The 20,597-nt window shown below is 41.9% G+C and overlaps 1 protein-coding gene and 1 long non-coding RNA gene across 7 annotated transcripts in view; both read right to left on the bottom strand.

Moving 5' to 3' along the window:
• Positions 1 to 3,282, bottom strand: part of PIK3C2A (phosphatidylinositol-4-phosphate 3-kinase catalytic subunit type 2 alpha) — a 49,781-nt gene extending 46,499 nt beyond the window's left edge. For 2 of the 3 annotated variants that reach the window (XM_064425367.1, XM_064425369.1), the window contains exon 1: positions 2,941 to 3,069. The gene's annotated coding sequence lies outside the window, so the exon portion shown is untranslated. Of the gene's footprint in view, positions 1 to 2,940; positions 3,070 to 3,261 lie in introns of those variants that run through there. The other variant, XM_064425368.1, reaches the window with a different exon arrangement.
• A 429-nt stretch (positions 3,283 to 3,711) lies between these two features.
• On the bottom strand, positions 3,712 to 20,372 carry LOC135303487 (uncharacterized). 4 transcript variants are annotated; one of them, XR_010364962.1, is made up of 5 exons: positions 19,936 to 20,372; positions 17,668 to 18,297; positions 7,483 to 10,542; positions 7,319 to 7,396; positions 3,714 to 6,717 (listed from the first exon to the last, which is right to left on the bottom strand). It is a non-coding gene; the product is annotated as an uncharacterized LOC135303487 (long non-coding RNA). The 4 variants fall into 4 exon arrangements; XR_010364961.1 differs by having other exon boundaries at positions 3,712 to 5,057; positions 7,319 to 10,542; XR_010364960.1 differs by having other exon boundaries at positions 7,319 to 10,542.
• Positions 20,373 to 20,597: the final 225 nt, after the last annotated feature.

The raw sequence follows: 20,597 nt of genomic DNA, 5'->3' as shown, positions 1-20,597 counted from the left end.
TACATGAAACACGCAGACATACCTTCTCCCTTCTACTTCCATTTCTCCCCTCTGAAGTGACCATCACTTGGACAGCTTAATCTAAGGAAATACTTTCAGGCTGCATTTCTACAAAGTTACAGATTGAACTCATACTTCTCATAACTTTTTTTTTATGTGAGCATTGACGAAAGCATTTCATTCTGAAGTTTTTATAGCTTAAGTGAGGTTTATCATTACTGACATGCTTTGAAATATTTCCTCCTTCCCTTCCCTTTCCAGTCTGAAAACAACTTCACCATTCTTCTCACAAACTTGCATCATACCAACCTCCTCACCTACAAAGGAGCTGGATGATGCTGTATTAGATGACTAATTTTATTGATGATAAAGACTGAACCCTGATTCTGGTAATTAATTACACATCCACATCTTCTACTTAAAATAGAATTATATGTTTACACAGTTACACATCCATAAAGCAAACAACTTACATTTGTGTAACACTCTCCTTTTTAAGCTTTTGTATTATCCTAAAAACAAATAAACACCAAATAATTTCTGTACTGACTGCAGACACCAAAAGGCAATAGTACTAAAACAAAAAAAAAAAGAAAGATCTTCACCTGAATGTCTTTAAGGCTGATGTTGTATTTTATGAATTTTAGTCACGACAGTGTTAGACTTGAACTGGCCTACCCACCAGTGCTACTTCAGTGCAATTTTTGAAGCTCCATAAGGCAGCCTTAAGAGCTGTTCAAGAGTTTAAAAGACAAACAACATGCAATCCTGCTCCAGTAAAATTCAAATCTAGCATTCATTTTTCTAAATAACCCCATACCGTCTGGTTTTGGTCCCACATCAAAGCCTAAGACAACAACAAGAAAAAGCCTTCCAAAACATCACCTCAGCATTTTTATTCTTTAAACAACATTTTAATCCAAGTGTCTCCAGCTAGGCAGCAAATAGAACAGCAAAACTGAGTAAGAAATATCTCCAGTTTCAATTTAGTCTGAGAAGCAAGAACAAAGGAACACAGAATCAGAAAGTAATTTTTTTTACTTGACATTTTGAAATGCATCATTTTCCATTTAAAGCATTCAATTTTCTTTGTTAGTACACAGAGAGCTATTCAAATCAGATAAAAATCACTAAATCATCAATTTCCATACAATGATTATATGTCCTCATGAATCTTTACGTTAAAGTTCTCAGAGCAATATGACAGCAATAACCCACAGGAAAGAAAAATCTCAAATACATAAATCAGGGTTATTAATTCACTGTAATTAAGACAAATCTGTTTTATTAAATCAATCAAAATATTAAATATTTCCTGAGGTCTCCTTTGTATTTTTCATAAACAAGCATCTCTAAGAGACGTAAAACAATACTCAAATACAGCACACCACTTAAGAGGATGAGACTCTAAACAACCTATTAACTGTCTGGTTTGTGATCCTCTCCCCAAAATGTCATTTAACTTCCAGTATTGTAATTTCTGCCTGTGTTCTCTCCCTCTGCCTTTATCTTCTACACAGCTTTCTTTCACTGTACCCTTATTCTTACCAGTTTTGCTCCAACTTGCTTTTACAGAAGAACAAACACAACTCCAAAAAACAAACAGAACTTGGAGGGGATTATAATCCCTTTCTCCCCCTCCCACAAATGTGCTAAGCGAGGCTAATTTAAGCAACTTCTCTTCCTCCCAGATCCATAAAGTTTTTTACAGGCCCACTCAGTGTTGGGAGAATGAAGCACACAACTGCCTTCAAAGTCAACAAAGCCATATAAAAAATACTTTTGGCTGTCTGATTTCATTTCCCCTGCTCCATTTCTGCTTCCCCTTTGGATTCTTCATAAATCATCCATCACTACTACTCCTGAACACAGCTTATAGTCAAAGCAAGTATTGCACAACGTCTTGTACAAACATCAGACATTTTTTCTTACATTTTCAGTTCCCTTTGGGAAGAGATCTGCATTAAACATGCAATGTAATCAGTTAAAACCTCTGCATCTCTCCTCTACCCCAAATCAGTATAACTGTGCTATGCACTAAGTTTCAGGCTTACAGTCAGTAATACAATGAGTAGAAAGACCACCAGAATCTCCTTTTCCTCCAAATGCTTTTGACTGCATCTTGCTACCACATCCTTCCCCCAGCAACAGCATAGCTGAAGTGGGAGGTTACTTGTGCTAACAAAGGTGCAGGAATACCTTTTTTATTGTGTTGATACAGAATAATAAACTAGACCGAGCCAAGAACAGCAAGGCGCTCACAAACTTCCATGTACCATCAGAAAGATCGGCAAAGCTCCCGGAGGAAACAGCCGAGCTGTTTAGCGATCGGCTCTGTAAACATCCTACTTTTCTGGAACCACAGCAACGCACCAACCCGGGCCGAGCGAACCCCGTCCAAAGCCAACGAGGTGATGAGCAGAAAGGAAAGGTAAAGCTGCTGGCTCTCTGCAGCGACCGCCGAGGTGCCCCCTGCGCCGGGCACCTCCCGAGCTGCCGCTCCGTGCCGTGACAGCTCCCCGCCACCCCGGAGACTTCACCCCCGGGTCCACAAAGCGCCTCCGGCACCTGCGGAGCGCGGGCAGCAGCTCCGGACGGCTCCGCGCCCCGAGCGGCGCCGCTCCAGCGCTCCAGACACGCATTCCCGGCTGGAAGCGCTCACGGCAGGCAGCGCCGCCGCCGCCCGGGACGGGACGGGCCGGGCCGAGCGGACAGCGCTGCCCCGGGCCGGGCCCGCCGCTCGCAGGTGCCGCCCGGCAGCACCGGGGCCGCGCCGAGGCCGCGCCGGCAGCGCCCGGAGGCCGAGGGTCGCGGCGACCCCCGGGAGGAGCGGGCGAAGCGGGGCACGGCGGGGAGCGGAGCGAGCGGCCCCCGGCAGGGCGGGCCGGGCCGGAGCGGGGCCCGCAGCTCGCCCCGACCCCCGGGGCTCCCCGCGCCTACCTCGGCCATTTCCCCTCGTCCCTGCTGCTCCCGGCGGGAGCGCTCCAGGCTGCGGGCAGCTCCCCCCGCTCCGCCGCGCTGCGCTCACTTCCGCCCGGCCTGCGGGGCGGAGCGGGGCGGGGCGGGCGCTGCGCCGGGCCCGGCCCCGGGGCCGCCTCACCTGAGCCCGCAGCGCCGCGCCCCCGCCCGCGCGGGGAGCCCGGCCCGCCGGGGCGGCCGTGGGGGACCGGGCGGCGCTGGGGTGACTCTCCGTCATTTCCTCCCCTTATCGCCCGATCTTCCCAGGAATGCTCGGCATGGCTGGGAACTTGCCCAACGCACCAGAAACGTCCGCCGGGGGGGCTGGGGCCGCGCCGCGGACACAATGGACTTCCTCAGCCGCCGGCTGCGGGGGAAGGGCCGGGACGCGGCCGAGCGCCCGGTGGGGCTGGGGAAGCCGGGGAGCCCCAGCACAGGGGCTGGGCTGCGGGACGAACACCGGCAGCGCTGGCCGGTGCACGACCCCGGCGGTTTCACCAACGCAGAATTTTGCTTAACTAACTTCAGAAATTACTTGGCCGGCAAGAGCAGATTCCTGTTGTCAACTCCAACCTTCCTGACATACCAAGATGTTTCAGAAAGACCAAATATTTTGGTTTGACCTTCACAATAGCTTCAAAAGAACGAAAGCTTTGGGTATGCCCAAAAGTATTGCGTGTGGGATTTCATACAAAGTTTAGACAATGGGCCTTTCATAAGATCACATTAAAAGTTGTCATGGACATTTAAATGTAGCAGTATTATTTTTAATGTAGATGTAAAAGAATTCCAGCGGGAATAACTTTATATTCCATCCACTCAGAGAATATTTAAAATAAGAGAAGTATTCAGTTTATACCTATTGGTACTTTATTCTGCACTTTTAGCACACTGAAATTCTGAAAAATACAGAACACTTAATGAAGCATAGAAGACACATGAAAAGAAGACACATCAGTTTAGAAGCTACAATATAAATGAATTCTCAAAAACTAGTCAGGAATACATTACTGGCAGTTAGTTACATTTTTACTGTGGATATACATAACCCATCATTGTAGCATGTAAGCGTTTCCTACTAGACAGATCTTGACACCATTAAGGTCAATGAAAGTCCTTGAAGGTGACTTCAACATGAGCAAAATGGGGACTTGGAAGACTGACACAAAATGTGTTCCTGGAGAATCATCACAGACATGACTGTAATTACATAGATTAAAAAAAAATTACCAGAGTTCTTACTATCTTTGTGATCTAAGCCATCAGGAATTTTTCAGGGTGACAGTTATTAGGAGTAGAAGTCAATCCTTTCTAATGCCATTCCAGTTTTGACAATCATTAAGCAAATTCTGCTCCAATTTTGAACACAGACTGAGGCATCATCAGAAGAAATCTACTCAAAAAAAGAAAGCTTGAGGTTCCTTTCTAGATGGTCTGTCCAAATCCACCTTCTTTTCAGATTACATTTTAGACTTTTTGTCCTGGCAGTAGTGTCTCCTGGCCATCTCCTCTGCTCTGGTGATCCTGGCCAGGATAGCGCTGTACTTGGAGCAATTAGTGACCCACATAAATGATGCTTTACAGAGGAACAATGTCTTTCTGCCCGGATCCTGCTGCAAAGCAGCTCCATGGTGTTTGTGCTGCTTTCCCCTTCACGTGGTCACAATAAACTGCTCCCAATTGCACCTATGACTCACTGGCTACAGGGTTTAGTCCTGGGATAACCATTTGTCGGTGTTTCATCCACTGCTAAGTAAAGGAGCATTAACCTGCTTAGTCTGAACAAAGGCAGTTGCCACACCCAACAGTTTCAACAAGATCGTGTTGGATTGAGATATCTTTAAGGTCCCTTCCAACCCAAACCATTCTATGATTCGGTGATCATGGCTATTTGATTAGCCAACACTATGTTATTACATCATATGTGACAGTAGATCAAATATGAATCTTACTAGTTGAGATAGGAAACATGACTTGGTTCATTCTGTGGATTAGTGAAGAATTTCAGTCTATTATCAAGCCTATCAGTGTCACTGTCACTGTCATATTTTCTGGAAAAATCCTTTCGGCAGGATTTCTCTCCTGGGAAGCTGAGAAGCCTCAGAGAAAAAAGAAAACAATATTATCTCATTTGCTGCTCCTGTGTTTTGATGCTTTGGAATGTGGTTTGCACATTGTTTACCAACAGGTGATTGTTTCATTGGTTTCGTGTGAATTGTGTTTGATTTATTGGCCAATTACAGCCAAGCTGTGTTGGACTCTGGAGAGAGTCACGAGTTTTCATCAGTGTCTTTTAGCCTTCTGTCTGTATCCTTTCTGTATTCTTTCGTATAGCATTCTTTAACACAATATAGATGATAAATTAATAAATTAGCCTTCTAAGAACATGGAGTCAGATTCATCATTTCCTTTTTTCTTCTGGGAACCCGCAAATGCAAGATGTCACTCTAACTGTAAGAACTGACTGTGCCTTTACTTGGAAATTATTTCCTTCTTGTCAAGAAATTTTCTTGCTATTCCACATTTAAAAATAATAACTTAAGCCCATCCTTTTTAGCACTATCTCATTTTTAAAGGTACTCTGAAGGTACTTCATGTTAAACAGGCGCTGATTTCATATTATCACACTGAATACAAACTGAGTGTGCTATTACTTCCTTTGCTTTCCCAGAGTCACAGAATCATTACAGTTGGAACATACTTCCAAGATCACTGAGCCCAACCTTTGACCAAACACCGCGCTGTCAACTAGACCGTGGCACTCAGTGCCATGGCCAGGCATGGCACTTTAACACTTTAACACCTCCAGGGCTGGTGATTCCACCACCTCTCTGGGCGCACTCTTCCAGTGCTTGACAACACTTTCAGTGAAGAAATTATTCCTAATGTGCAGCCTGAACTTCCCCTGGCACAACTCCAGGCCATTTCCTCCTGTCCTGTCGCTGAGAGAAGAGACCCACCCTCACTTGGCTACAACCTCCTTTCAGCATTGTAGGGAGCAATAAGGTCTCCCCTGAGCCTCCTTTTCTCCAGGGTAAACAACCCCACTCCCTCAGCTGTTCCTCAGACCCTTCAACTTCCTCACCCTTCTCTGGACTAGCTGCAGCACCCCAATGTCTTTCCTGAATTGAGGGGCTCAGAACTGGACACAGGATTCAAGGTGCCACTTCAGCTGTTTGTGGGCTCCAGGGGGACAATCACTGTCCTAACCCTGCTGGCCACACTACGTGTGACACAGGCCAGCATGTTGCACTGAAGAGCAACTCCAACACAAGCACTTTTGCCTCTGCTTTCATTGTTTCTCAGCTATATCCACAGTACCCAATACCAATTATCAGGTGCACTCTGGAAGTGGTACCAGCCAGTTTTAGAATCGGCACTTGTACGTCAAATGCCACATAGCCTCTCCACAGGTGGGCAGCCACAGCAGCTCTCCTTCAAGAAAGACAACTGGTTGGCCTTGGAAGCTGAGCTTCCAGGCAAAGTGACACTATTCCCTAGAGAGCTGACTCAAGAAGGGAACAATGGCATAGCCTGCAGACCTGCTTAGGAATGGATGATTACAAGTTAGCCATTCCCACATGCAGAAGTGATGCCAGTCTGAAGTATTTCTCACACAGGAAGTTACTAATGTGCCCATGTGAAAGCACTGCACAAGGTGTGTGTCTCAGCAGCCTCACTGTCTTGTTCCTGTGTGTCTTCTCTGTGATACACAGACCAAATGCCACAGTTGCCCTTGGCAGTTTTCAGGAGATAAAACTATGATAAAAATGATATTTTCACTTGGTAAAACTATGTCTTGTAAAAAACACTACAATTTATTAAATAACATTTTAATGGCAACTTAAATTGCATACCACAGACAGAATAAATGAGAGAATTTGGTCAAATATTTGGATATTTGGTCAAATATTTGAATTATCCCATATCAAGTAAAGTGCTGTGCTCACTATGCTGATAGTCAAACATCCCAAAAGAACTGACACACAGCATATGCAAAGACCAAATCAGCTTGTGTAACTAACAATATTGACACTGGTATTAACTGGAAATATGACAACCTGTCACTGGTAGATGCTTTTTTAAACAATATCTAGGATACAAGGAAGCCTGAAATATACCGAGATCAAAAGGACGCCTACACATAACAAAGCTTAACAAATGTGTTGTGGTGACTATAACACATGGGAAGTAAAAAACAAAACAAAAGCAAAACACACAAAACCCAAAAAACAAACACACCCCATCAAAACAAACAAATAAACCCCCTAAAACAAATCACTTTAAAGCAAAAATGTCCTTAATTTTCTTCTCAACATAAAATGCATTTATGTGCCCCCCAAACTTAACAGGTGAGTACCTTGAGCTACTGGAATTGCTGCTTGCCTTTAACTAACTGGAAGGAAGAAACTTGATGTCTATTGTTAGAGTGTCCTTTCTGTAAATGACAAATTGTTAGTAGGAGCACAGGGATTATTAAAGGACAAATGTGCTTCCTGTGACAATAGGAAGAGAATATCCTACCAAGGACAAAGACCTCTTCACAGAATCCATGCCATGTACCAGAAGATGGTAAAAACCCCACACCCACTTTGTGCAGCGTGGAAATTCCCAGGATTTCGTTCACTGGGGTGTGGACTGCAACACAAAGTTTGGATTTGAAAGCAGACCAACTCAGACTATGCAGGAAAAGAAAGTCATGCAACTACATCTACAACTCCAGTATGAGGCTGCTCTTAGCATAGCTGCTAGATTCAGTGGTGTTTGAATTAAAGACAGAACAGCTTTTATCTTGTTATATTTATCTTGTTATATTTTCTTAAAGAAATTGTGTTAAATATGCTGAGAAACTAAGCCTAAACAGACTAACCACTAAAAAATCTACCAATCCTCAGCCAATCAAGACACTGACAGCCTCATGGTGACCTCTATAAATTTAAAGGCAACAAGTTTTAAGAGCTAATTTTGGAACAACTGGTAATTTGTATCAAAATTACAGTCAGGCAGTTTTTAGTATCTATAAACTTTTTTTTTTCTCTAAAGACCAGCAGAGGGAGACAGGTTCTGTTTTACTCTGCAAGAAAACAGAAGATGGTTTTACTTCAAAATCGACACCTTCTGAAAGTTCACTATCATTTCCTGTCTTAGGCTTGCAATGCCTTTTCTTGGTCATTTTGAACTCTATTATTAATACTCACTTTTCTTTTTTTTTTCTTTTTGTTGTTGTTGTTGTTGTTGTTGTTGTTGTTGTTCTTATCCAAGCTTAAAAAGCTATTGCTTTCATCTGAAGAGGTTTAGCCACAGCATGTTCCTGTTAATACTTCCCTATGGATTCCTCTCAGGGAGAAAGGAGATATCAGTGTGAGTAATGACTGAAAGAAAAATTAGGCTGTGGTTTTGTTTTTGTTGTTTCACTGTCATGCAACAGTTTGCATGTGTTTGCAGCATGTCTAAAGTCTGCATATGGCTCTCAAAATCTAAACAATAACTTCGGCTGGCTTTACATATGTGTTCCATATTTAAGGACTAAATATAAGAAGAAAGTTCTGTTCTAAAGTAAAAACCACAAAAACAACTCGTGGTGGTTTCAAGTGCAAGTAAAATGTTCTCATGGGTTAATGTCTTAGGACCCAGGTCTTGCTTCAGGAAATGGGAATTTAGGCATTACAAGCCAAAATATTACTACAGATCTTGGCACAGAAACTTAGGTATGTCTCATATGGTTTAGGGAATATTCTCTACAAAATGACATAACAGGGCATACATTTGAAATTAATAAAATATTTTTCATATTTTTCTGTAGTTTTGCAGATAAGTTATGTCCAGAAGAGCTACTAGAACAGGGACCTGAACAGAAATAATTTTACGCATCACTACTTGTTTCACTGTAAATAGTTTGTGCTAGTCTGTTTTTTTTTTTTTTCATAAACTCCCTTTTGCAGATGGTTTATTTACTCAGAGAAGAAACCATAAGAAATGCTTTTTGGATAGAATGTGTTCTAAGCAATATGCACGACTGCTATCATTTTAAATAAATCTTAAAAGAAAAGTTTCTGAATATTCCTAAAATAGAGTGGAAGCAGAAGAGTTAGAAAATGCATGCAAAAAGTGTGTCAGTGCTGCAGTGTACTCAGGAGGTACTGTGGGTAGTTTTTAGTCTGTAGTGTGCGGTGCTGAGGGCTATTACTGTGAGAAAGGTGCCAGAAAAACCTGTGTGAGAAACTGTGGGCAACAGGATGCGTGCCTGGAAATAGCAATCATTCCTGGGGTAAAGATAATTGAGGTAATTGGGAAGCCTGCTAGTATTTAAAATCCCAATCACAACCAGTCATGCTTAATCAGGCATCCAAAGGCAGAGGATGATAAAACTGCATATCGAGTACTCACTTGAATTATCCCATATCAAGGAGTTCAAACAAACCAACCAGCACTACCAGGAGTCTTACACAGGAGAGAGACTTCCCCAGGCTAAGAAAGGGGTTATAAGGTCTTCTCCCAGCTGCCCATATTCCTTGTAGCTCCATGAAAGATCAAAGCCCTTCCCAACAAAATCTGGTGTTTCCTTTCTGGTACAAGCTAATTGCATGGACTCCTTGTAGCTACCCTATGTTCCTCAGTAAAAAAACTTCACATTTCTTTAAGCATTGCAAGCCCATGAAAATATTCTAGCATTAAAAAAGTATTGAACAATTCCTTATGTCATGCTTTTCTTGTAGTCACACAGTGTATATGGTAAAATGAAATTTTCCTGTCAAGTACATTCACTGAGGTGTTTTCATATCCCTGTCCAAGTCTAAATAAGTTGTGGGTCTGGCTCTTAATCCTTGTATTTTGGTATAAAATTTTTTTGTAGTTTTCATAGGGGAAGTTAAGTACTCAATGTGTTCCTTCAAGGACATTTGTAAAACCAGTTTTCAGGTTAAGGGTCAATGATCCAAGTTCTGGAAGCAGCAAAATTATTTTTAAATGCCTTAAATAAATCCTTGCCAATATTCTTTAGTTGCTAAATAGGCATCTACTTAGGGATGACAGTTATGTAACAGTGGAGCACTGGCACATTATTCAAAGGGATTTATTGCTTTCCTTTGCTGCTTGCATTCATGAGTAGAAAGACACCCATGCTTGAGGGACTAAACTGGCGAGAGCTTTAATGAACATTATCTCTGAGTTTGGTGGGAAACTTTCCAGAGAGATTGCTGTGGTCAGCCCCCAGAAAAAGGAACCAAATAACATCAGAGGCCAACAACATTAATACGTGTCACAACTCACTGAACAAGTCACCACAGAGTTTGTGTGCGTGGGAGGGAAAAAAGGCAGTGTGTGGTCATGTGTGCACAGCTCACTGAGAAACTTCAAGGGAGGGGGGACAGCTGATGGACTTACCCCAGGGTTCTGGCCTTGTTACAAACCCCATCTTTGTGGATATGTCATCCCATTGAACAGCTCCACCAAGTGTAGCAGAGCTCTGTCTGGATTGAGCTGGAACAGCCAAGTGTGGGTGTGCAGAGCACATTGGGAATGTCCCTTCTGATCTTCTCGGGTGCCAGAGAAATCACCTGTCAGATCATCTTCACAGTCATCCTCCTGCAATGAAGCACTGACACATCAGGCTGTGGAGAAATACATCCCTTGTCCTAAGAACACAGGCAGTACTGAAGCATTTGGAAATATTAATGTTAAGAAGATTATTTATTTTCCAAACGTAAATGCAGTGTTAAGCCTTAAACAGGAATGGCCCTTTGCTTGAGACATATGTTGAAGAGTAGCTGAAGGATGTGTTAGAGGATATGCATAAGGAATAACACCACAGTATTGGCTAAGTCTGCCTATGATACCATACCTTCAAAACTAAAACCTTCAAGCTGAAAGAGAGTAGGTTTAGATTAGGTATTAGGAAAAAATTATTTACTGTGAGGATGGTGAGACACTGGCACAGGCTGCCCAGAGAAGCTGTGGATGTCCCATCCCTGGAAAAATTTAAGGCCAGGTGGGATAGAGCTCTGAGCTGCCTGCTCTAATGGAAGGTGTCTCTGCCCATGGCAGGGGGCTGGAGTTAGATGACCTTTAAGGTCCATTCCAACCCAAACCATTCTATGATTCTATGATACTTAGTTTGCCACATGAAGCAGGTATTCAAGATTATGTGTGTGGTGAAAGTATAGAGTGGTTCAACAACTGTTAGAAGCCTCTAAATCAAATCAATTTTAGCTACCCTGTTTTAACTAAATCCCAGGCCTTTCAGAAAAAAAAAATTGTGTATATGTCACCTGCAAATGTTACTTCTACTGGAATACTACATAGTCTTCTGAGAGAGCAGAAATTCATTATCCAAGTCAGGAATCACATCATCCAGCATGATCTTGGTTTTGTGTTTAAATCAATGGAAGTTGTGCTCTTTTTTTCACTGAAAGAATAGCATAAAAAGAACAAAACTATCTTTGCCTTATTCCACAAAAAGCTGTGGATGGATCCATGTGCAGTGTTTTGGCATCCCCAAAGGTACCTGGCTGAATACTTAACCCATGGAAATTACACATTAAAATACCACACTAATGAAAAGTTACATCCTCCAGCTATTTATCCATTCTCTGTTATCAAGGGCATCCTGTTCTCCTTAGTATCACATCATTAAAAACAAGTCCAACTCCTGGTCATGAGGTTGTGATACAAAATGCCCACCTCCCATGTAATATTAAAAACCTTTAAAAATCCACAAGGTTTAAGTCAGAAAAGCCAGATTTTTTTCTAAACCTGGTAGTCCTTGTGAGATTTAAAACCTGAATAAAGATTAACTACATTTTTCTGAAGCAGCAGAGAATACACTGATCATCCCTGACCTCTCTCTAAGGTTAAGAGATACTTTAACAGCTTGTTCTAAAGACAGACAGAAGTATACTTTTTTGAACTCTGAAAATACATGAAACATTCACAGCCTTTTAGAGAATTCCCTGGATATTTTTGAGGATGCACACAGCTTTCACTAAAGGGGGAAAGTACAGATTGGAGACAGTTGGAGCTCTTTTTTTTCTTTTTAAAATAAATTGATTTCTATCACAAACCTTACAATTTGGAACAATCAGGCTAAAAATCCTATTCTCAATTATTCCACTTCTCAATCCTTATTTTTTCTCATATCCCAGTTTCATAAGCTCTGCAGCCACTGCACAGTTTTCTGAGGAACAGGACAGATAGCCTGACAGCTGTAGAGGGCTTACCCTGAAAGCATTTAAAGAATCCTTCTTTAATCTGATTTTGGTGGAAATTAAGCTTTACTCATGTTCTATTTGCACTGAAATTAACAGGCTTGATCTCAAGGATGACTAAAACATCCCTGGGACTTTGGAATTGGAGGGAGGGAAGGGAGGGAGGGAGGGAGGGAGGGAGGGAGGGAGGAAGGAAGGAAGGAAGGAAGGAAGGAAGGAAGGAAGGAAGGAAGGAAGGAAGGAAGGAAGGAAGGAAGGAAGGAAGGAAGGAAGGAAGGAAGGAAGGAAGGAAGGAAGGAAGGAAGGAAGGAAGGAAGGAAGGAAGGAAGGAAGGAAGGAAGGAAGGAAGGAAGGAAGGAAGGAAGGAAGGAAGGAAGGAAGGAAGGAAGGAAGGAAGGAAGGAAGGAAGGAAGGAAGGAAGGAAGGAAGGAAGGAAGGAAGGAAGGAAGGAATTCGGTGACACTGTGTAGCACAATACCATTTGTTGAGATTCCATCCAACCCCTGAATAAAGGGGATTTCCAGCCACCCCTGGAGTATTTTCAGCCACTGAAAATCAGGCCACATGGTGGCATGTGGTTAAGACCAGAACTGGAGTATCCAGCTTACCACAGGCTTTACCATAATTATGAGATTGTTTCCAGATAGTTCCTTTTAACACTAAGTTTCTTTAGAAATACTAATAATGTTTTAATTTCTATTCAGGTATCAAAATTCAGAGAAGTCACGAACCTTTTTGAGTTAGGGAACAACATTCTTCCACTGCTGCCCTTTCCCCCCTTTCTTAAATAAGCATATAGGTTAAGGAAACTCAAATAAACCTGATAGATTATGTCACCATATACAGTTTCAGTGACCCAGCCCAAGGTGTTTAGGGTGAAAACAGACTAAGACTCTGGAACTCATTAGAAACCACAAATTTAAAATTAAAGAACAAATATTGTGTTACACTCTCAGCTAAGTGCACACATGGAGATTAGAGAGGACTAATAGAGCATGACTGGCACCTTTGCAAACACAGGACTTCAAAGATAAATACATTGCCTGCTAATGGCAAAAGGCAGACAGATGTGATGACAGAGGGAAGGCTTTTTTGAAAAAGCTTTATTGAAAGCTTTTTTTTTTCTAACCCATGTTTAAACTGGATATCCTTCTGTGATCATTAGCACTGGAAATGAATGTTTCAGACTGTTGTAGTGAAGGAAGATTTAAAAGAATATGACACCGATATCTTCACTTGCTTTGAAGACTCTGAAATCATGAAATAACCTGACTGCTGTCTACTACTCTCCCATAGTGGTACACAATCAGAATATTTTGATGCAAGATATCAATTCTTGCCCCAAATTTGAGTCCTATGAGGGACCCAGTGCCTGCAGTCGTTAGTGTGAAGGGAGTTTTGACTTGACCATATGATAAAACCTTAAGACTGTGAATATCTGAGAAAAATTTGTGCAATCATTTCAGTGGGTAAAGTTCCTTAAAAGCTCAGAAAATGGTATCAATTTAAAAATAACATGGGAAGCAGTATTTGTTTCCATCTCTGCAAGTAAAGCAATCCATTCAGCATGCAGACCACATGATTTGTTGGGTAGGCTGGGGAAGATTGACTCTTCAGGAGGACTTGCAGTGTTGTCCCTGTGTTCCTTTGGACAAGAAGTTTTGGGAAGAGGCTTAGAGGGAGAGATGAAAAGGGACTGTTGTGAGACAGGCCTTCCAGTTCCCTTGTAATGAGACAACTGAGCCTGCTCTATTTCTAAAATGCAATTACACACCTGTAGCCTGAGGCTCATAGAGCCTGATAACACTTTTACAACAAGGAACAATTGCAGGGCACTTTCAGATAGCCTGATAAAAGCTTTTACTTCATCTATTACACTTTTATTGGAGGAGGATATAAAATATGGAAGGATGTGGGAATCAGGCCAGGAGATAACATCAGCAAAGAAAATAAGGTCTGGAAGACCTGTTAGGAACAGAAGAACTGTTGTTGTCCTGATCTATTTTATAACTCATTTCCATCTCCTCCACGTTCCATGACTTCAAACACTGCAGCAGTTGCAGCAAATACCATAAAGAAAGGCAGCATTAGCTACCTTTAATCCAACATCAACACCAGAAAAGCAGGCAGCAAGCAGCTAACCAGTTCTAGGAAGTTCTTAGCTGCTGGTTCACAGGGCAGTTTTTTCACTTCTAAGTTGTATCAACAAGTTGAAATTTGACTGGCTTTTTATTTTCAGTGTTGTTGCTGCTCCATGATCTGGAAGAACTTCTCTGCTTCACAATCTACGGAACCCTTGGCTTAATATTTCCCTATTTCACAGAATCAGTATGAACACTAACCACCATAAAATATTTCATATTGAAACTGCCTTTAAGAAAGAGTGAATAATTATAATGTGATGGTCATTTAGTTGCACAATTGATATGATGCTTGTCTTCCAAAATTATTTCAAAGGTATTACTTTGCCTTTCATATAATATTTCATTCTTGCTTCTGCAAAAACATATTTTTGAGAATAATTAGTCATAGGATTCTGTGGCAATCTTGGTCTTCTTCCTCCACAAGGTTTTCTGTTCCCTTTGCTTCAAACTGTCCTTTTCCTGATTCCCCTCCACCAACCCGTGGCATGAATTGATCATGTCAACCACATAACTTTTCATCCAAATTAGATGCATTCAGTAAAAGAACTAGTTAAGATACAAAAGCAAGTGTCTATATGGAGTCCATCTTTTGAAATAAAACTCAAGCTATGCAACAAAATGTTTTCCTGATCTGAGATACTCTAGGGCACATAATTTCTTTTGAAAGACTTTGCATTATGATTTATTTCCATTCCTCTGCAGCACAGAGAAACTTCTGTTTCCACTTTCTAGACACACAGCTGTGCAGAGGCAAGAAAATTACAAACAATGCTCTTTCAAATATTCTCACCCAGCCTTATTTTTATGAACACTTTAGGATGTGAGGAAAAATATTTGCAATGCTGCATTAAACATATATGAATTAACAAAGAATAAAGATCAGTGGTTGAAAAAGTACAAAGGGTGACAGAAGCAGAGTGAAACAACTTTTAATCTGCTTTTATGTTCAACTAGGGTTTATGTAGGTCAATGCAAACCTTGCAAATTCCCCTCTGGCACATCGTTTGTAGAAATCTCCATTTAAAATTTCATCAAACAAAGGAAAAGTTGGGATGATGTCCCTTTCTGTAACAAAGTCACTGCTTGCCACAGATTATTTACACATCTTGCTCATAATACTACTTCTGAAGAGAAAGTGTTTCATCTCTGAGATAGACTAAATGTTTCCTGATGGCCAGGGTCCAAAACAACACAGGATAGAGAAGAGCTTACAACCATATCCTCCCATTCTTGTAACATTCAAATTTCCTCAGCAAGTTTTTCAGGAATAAGATAATGTTAGGGTCCAACAGGGACACCAACAATACTTTTTACTAAATACTGCTCTTTTTTTTCAGTGTGAGAAACAAAAACATATCCAGTCTATAACTCATTGTTCCAATGAGCACACAGATATATTTTGGGTGTTTTGTTTTCAATTTCCCAAAACTGTCAATATTGTCAGCTCTGGTCTACAGATGTCCACAAACATACATGTTTCATTTCAGCACAATGGGATGAAACAGTGGACAAAAGGGTGCTTCACGCTGGGGACAGTCTAGAAAGGCTGGGGAAATGGCTTCCAGACCAAAATACTCTTATTACCCTCTGACTCAAAGATTCAGCCTTCAGCACTTCATTCCCCATGGAAGCACAGCAGGGGAAAATGACTCAGACGGGGAGGGGACTGGGGAGTGAGAGCCACTTCTCAAACAGCTCTGTGGGGCAGAAAAACGAAAGGCCACGAATCCTGGTTTGAATCCTCCATTTTCTCATTTTACAAAGGGTGTATGTTTAAAAACCTAAAGGGAAAGGCAGACTTTTGGCTTGTACAATTCATGACAACATAAGGCAATAGCAGTTTTCATCCACAATGCTTAAAGAGCAGAACTGTACCTTTCACAACACACATAGGAAAGGGAAAAGAGTGCCCTAAACTTTAATCTCTTAAAATCTCTTTAACCTCATCTTTTCCCAAAACAAAGCAGTTAATAAGCTTAAACTTTTATTAACAAAGCAGTTAATACGTTTATATTTTAACTCTAATTTGCAGTCCAGCCCAAAACGGGGGATAACTCTTCACAGAGCAGAAGAGAGTTGAGACATTTCAACATGCAATACCAATGAAAGACATGCACCCATGTTCAGCATGTACCACTGAATCTGCCACAGGATTTCATTGTTTTTTTCTTGTTATGACAAACTGTGACCATTTCTCTTTTCTTCCAGCATGCCACTCTTCATGGGAATAGACCTGCATGTCATACTTACCATACAGATGCACAATGGATTTATGCTGCAATGCTACAATTCCTTTCATGACATTCTATTATTTTCCTAGCAATTCTATTATTCCTAGCACTTGCTATTTTGATCTCCACTAAGCATTGCACTAACAATACCACAGAACCTTCTTATTACACATCCACAATCTGAACAAAAAGAGATAGATTAAAAAAGCCAAGGCTGCCTTTTCTTCAAGGCAAGTCAGTTTCCATTACAGACATATCATTTACTGCTTCACCATTCAGCTACTGAATATCATGATATATTCTGCAGATATGAAACAAAATGTTTTCTTTTTGTAAGTAATTTCTTCTAACTTTCCTCTAAGTAATTCCTTAATTCTAAGTTATCAGCAAACTTTCTCACATCATTTTGTACCCTCATTTGGGAATTTTATGATAACATTGAAGCACAGGGGCCAGGTATAAATTCCTAGGAAATACCACTGCTGACTCCTCCTGCCATTAGTCCAAGGTTTATAAAAATAATAGTAAATAAATTCACTCAAACCCCTAAACATCACAAGAATAAGTCCCCCATGCTGACTGCTCCTTTTTGCCCATCAATAACTGGGTGATAACCACATGCAGATAGATATGACTAGAAAGCAGCTGGTATAATTTTAAAAGATAGACATTTAAAAAAAATTACTACCACTGTAGATGCTTAGCCTCTGCCAAATATTTAGATGCCACTTGTCTGCTTTTTAATGAGAGGGGCATTTATAAACTGTAGATAAGTTGAAAGAAAAAAGTAATAAAATATTGGTTTGCATGAGAAATCAAATGAAAACCACATCAGGAATTAAATGCTACATTCTCCTTTAATGAGACCTTCATATTCTTTCTTGTTGTGTGTGAGGTCTGTGAGATGCACTGTATGTCTGTTACCACAAGCTTTTTTGTTGTACTTCTAAAAAAAAAATTACCATTACTGGAAATGAGAAACCAAAAAATTGTTGTGATACACTTCCTGCTGCAACCACAGCAGGAAATGTACCTTTTACTTCCTGCTCTTCTTGCTGTTATCTCATTTTCAATGCACCCTCTCTTCAGTTAAAAGTACCAAAATCGATCATAACAACTTAGATGTCTCACCTCCTTCTTACACAAGGTATGACTCCTCTTCTGCCTTCTTTTTGTGACTTTTTCATGTGGCTTCAAGTATGGAATTATCCTTGCGTCCTGTATCAGTAGTATTAATATTTTCTATGCCTTCAGGACAGTTGTCCCTCAACTTTACTCTTTATTTCCATATATATTATGGGTCCTACCTCAGTTCCAACTTTAACTCTCAGTTCCCTCTTATTTTGGAGGGAACATCATGCCTGTTTCTCTGAACACATGTCCTTCTGTGTTTCTACAGCAAATTTTTCAGGCATGATTTGCTGTGGCGAAGCCAGGTTTGGCCATCACCAATCACCTCCTTATTTCCCATGTGCCTTAGCACAGTTTAAGAATTCCCATTGTCAGAGGGGTCATTGACACAGTCCCAGAAAGGTGGGGATGCACCTACCCAGAGGTTTTCCACCCTTCAGTTAAAAGTTTCCAGCCTGACATGAAAAAAACCATGTAAGTATTTGGGGAGAAAAATAAGTAGCACAACTAACTAGGCTATGGTACTTATCAGCTTGTGATTGAGAGAGAGTCAAAACAACCCTGAAACAGTCAAAGCTGTGATGGAAATCTTCTCCAGTCTGAGCAGCAGCCTTGACAACAGCATGGGGCCTGTGAGAAGAAAACAGAAATGACCATCTTCCAGCTGATGTTTATTTGTTTCTAAAACTACAAAATCATAGAATAAAAAAGAAAAACAAAAACCCTTACACATTCTTAGGCTCTTTAGGTATTGAAAGCTAGTCTAAGATCTCCATGGAGCCTTCTCTGCTCCAGGCTGAGCAATCCCAGCCATTTTAGAGGCAACAGCTAGCTGGAAAACAGCTGCAGCTCCAGGAAAACCAACTCACAGCTGCCCTGATCCTCACCACACCCACCCTCTGCTCAGACACGAACACATGTGCACCACACCAACCCTCTGCACACCTGCACTGCAGTGGCCACGTGTGCTCGTTGAAAATTACATAAATGTTCTAATCAGTTTTCAATTAAATTTTAAAATCAGTTATAATCAGTATATTTATTATGAGCAGCATGCTAGTCTTAAATCACTTTTAGCCAGCACATGACCCTGATATGCTTCATTGAACAAGGCCTGGGAGAGAGTGAAGGATTGTTGAAATTGGATACAATCACAGAACCACAAAATAAGCTGTTGGAAGGGACCCACAAGGATCATGGAGTCCAACTCCTGGCCCTGCACAGCACCAAACCCAGGAGTCACACCACGTGCTTGAGAGCATTGTCCGAATGCTTCTTGAACTCTGCCAGGCTCAGTGCTGTGACCAGAACTGAATTTATAGACTACACAGACATTTTGCAGAAAGAAAATCCAACAAAGACCCAGTATATGTGTGTTGGAAAGTCCCTAATGGAGGAAAAAGATACTAAATATATGGACTAATCAGCATGAGCAGTGAGAAATCAATACCCAGTGGAGGATAGAATACTAATGAAGGACTTGTGCTTTGCTCTTCACACCAGCAGAGAGTGAGGGCACGGGTGGTGTGCTGTTGAGGGGACCCCGCAGGATGAGGAGGCTCCTGAGGGGAGGTGGGGGACAGTCCCTGTGCCCAAGGGACAGCCTCCTGTGCAAACAGGGAGCCCCAGGAGAGGGGCCCTCACCCCCCTGGCCTGCCCCTTCTCCCACAGCTGGGCACAAATTAGAAAAGAATGCTAAGTCACAAAACTGTTTCTACAGTGAACTGTAGTGTAGGAAGACAATTTTCTAATCTGGAGCAGTATCTCTGTGAGAGAAAGGGAAAGCTCCAGCCGGTGTCAGCCCTTTTGCTTTAACAGCTTTGTAACCACAGATGTCACCACAGACACCTTACATCCCCTTTTTATTTTCACCTGCAGAAATTACAGCTTCAACCAGCACTTCACTCTCATTATAATTAACCCCCAACCCCATGGCAGTTTTGAGTTTCTTCCCTTGGCTGAGCAAATCCCTCAATAATTTAATTTCTGATTTGTATAAACTATTGCAACAGTTTCTTAAAAAACCTTAACCAATAGTTTCTTAAAAAAACCCAAACCTTAGCTTGTACATACTCGTAAATCAGAATAACAGAAATGCAATGCACAAAGTTTTTCAATTATTTGTACACGTTAGTACATCTCGTTAAATAGGAGTAAAGGCTTACAGTCTTGGGATAGCATTAGAGGTTACAAGTAGAATTTATACTTATTGCAGAAATCACTATATTATAGGAAGCGCAGTGTGTTTGCTGTAACAGTGGAACTTACCTATCCAATAAAATAAATTGTAAGTATTTTTTGAGCCCTTTTAGTGCTGAATAAATGCTTAAAGCACACAGAAAATAATAGCCAAAAAACCCGCCAGGTACCACACCTTGAAACCAGGTAGGAATGGAAATCCACAAATCAAACCCTAAGCTTACACCAAGCATTAACAAATGCGAAGGTCGAATATGATTTCCTAAACTCTTAAACCTGGGTTATGGTTTAATGGGGGTCAAGACATTTGTCCTCTGAGGGGAAGCGAAAACCAGGTCTGAACACAGCAAAAGCTCAAATGAGCGAAAACAATTAGAAACAGGAAGGAGCAGTCCTGGGGAAGGACTGCCTGGGAACTCATTTTCAAATTCCCACACGGCAGCTCACGACCGGACACGGGGCAGTGCCCGGTGCAGCTTTGCAGAGGACGAGCTGGGAGCGAGCTGTCACCGAGACACAGGGGCACGGGGCAAGTGGTCCAGAGGGATACGGGGTACGGGGTACGGGGTACGGAGCCCAGAGGCGCCCGGGACCGCCCTCACACCGGGGCCGCCCTCACGCTCCGTCCCGTCCCCGCCCCGCCGGTGACGCCAGCGGCGCGCGCGCGCCCCGCCCCGCGGGGCCGCCACGTTCCCCGCTCCGCCGCGCGCGCGCGTCACGGCGGGGCGGGG

This window comes from Passer domesticus, chromosome 6 (assembly GCF_036417665.1).
Source record: "Passer domesticus isolate bPasDom1 chromosome 6, bPasDom1.hap1, whole genome shotgun sequence".
Lineage (NCBI taxonomy): Eukaryota > Metazoa > Chordata > Aves > Passeriformes > Passeridae > Passer > Passer domesticus.
Note: the sequence above shows the minus strand (reverse complement) of the source record. Positions and strands in the feature narration are given on the sequence as shown.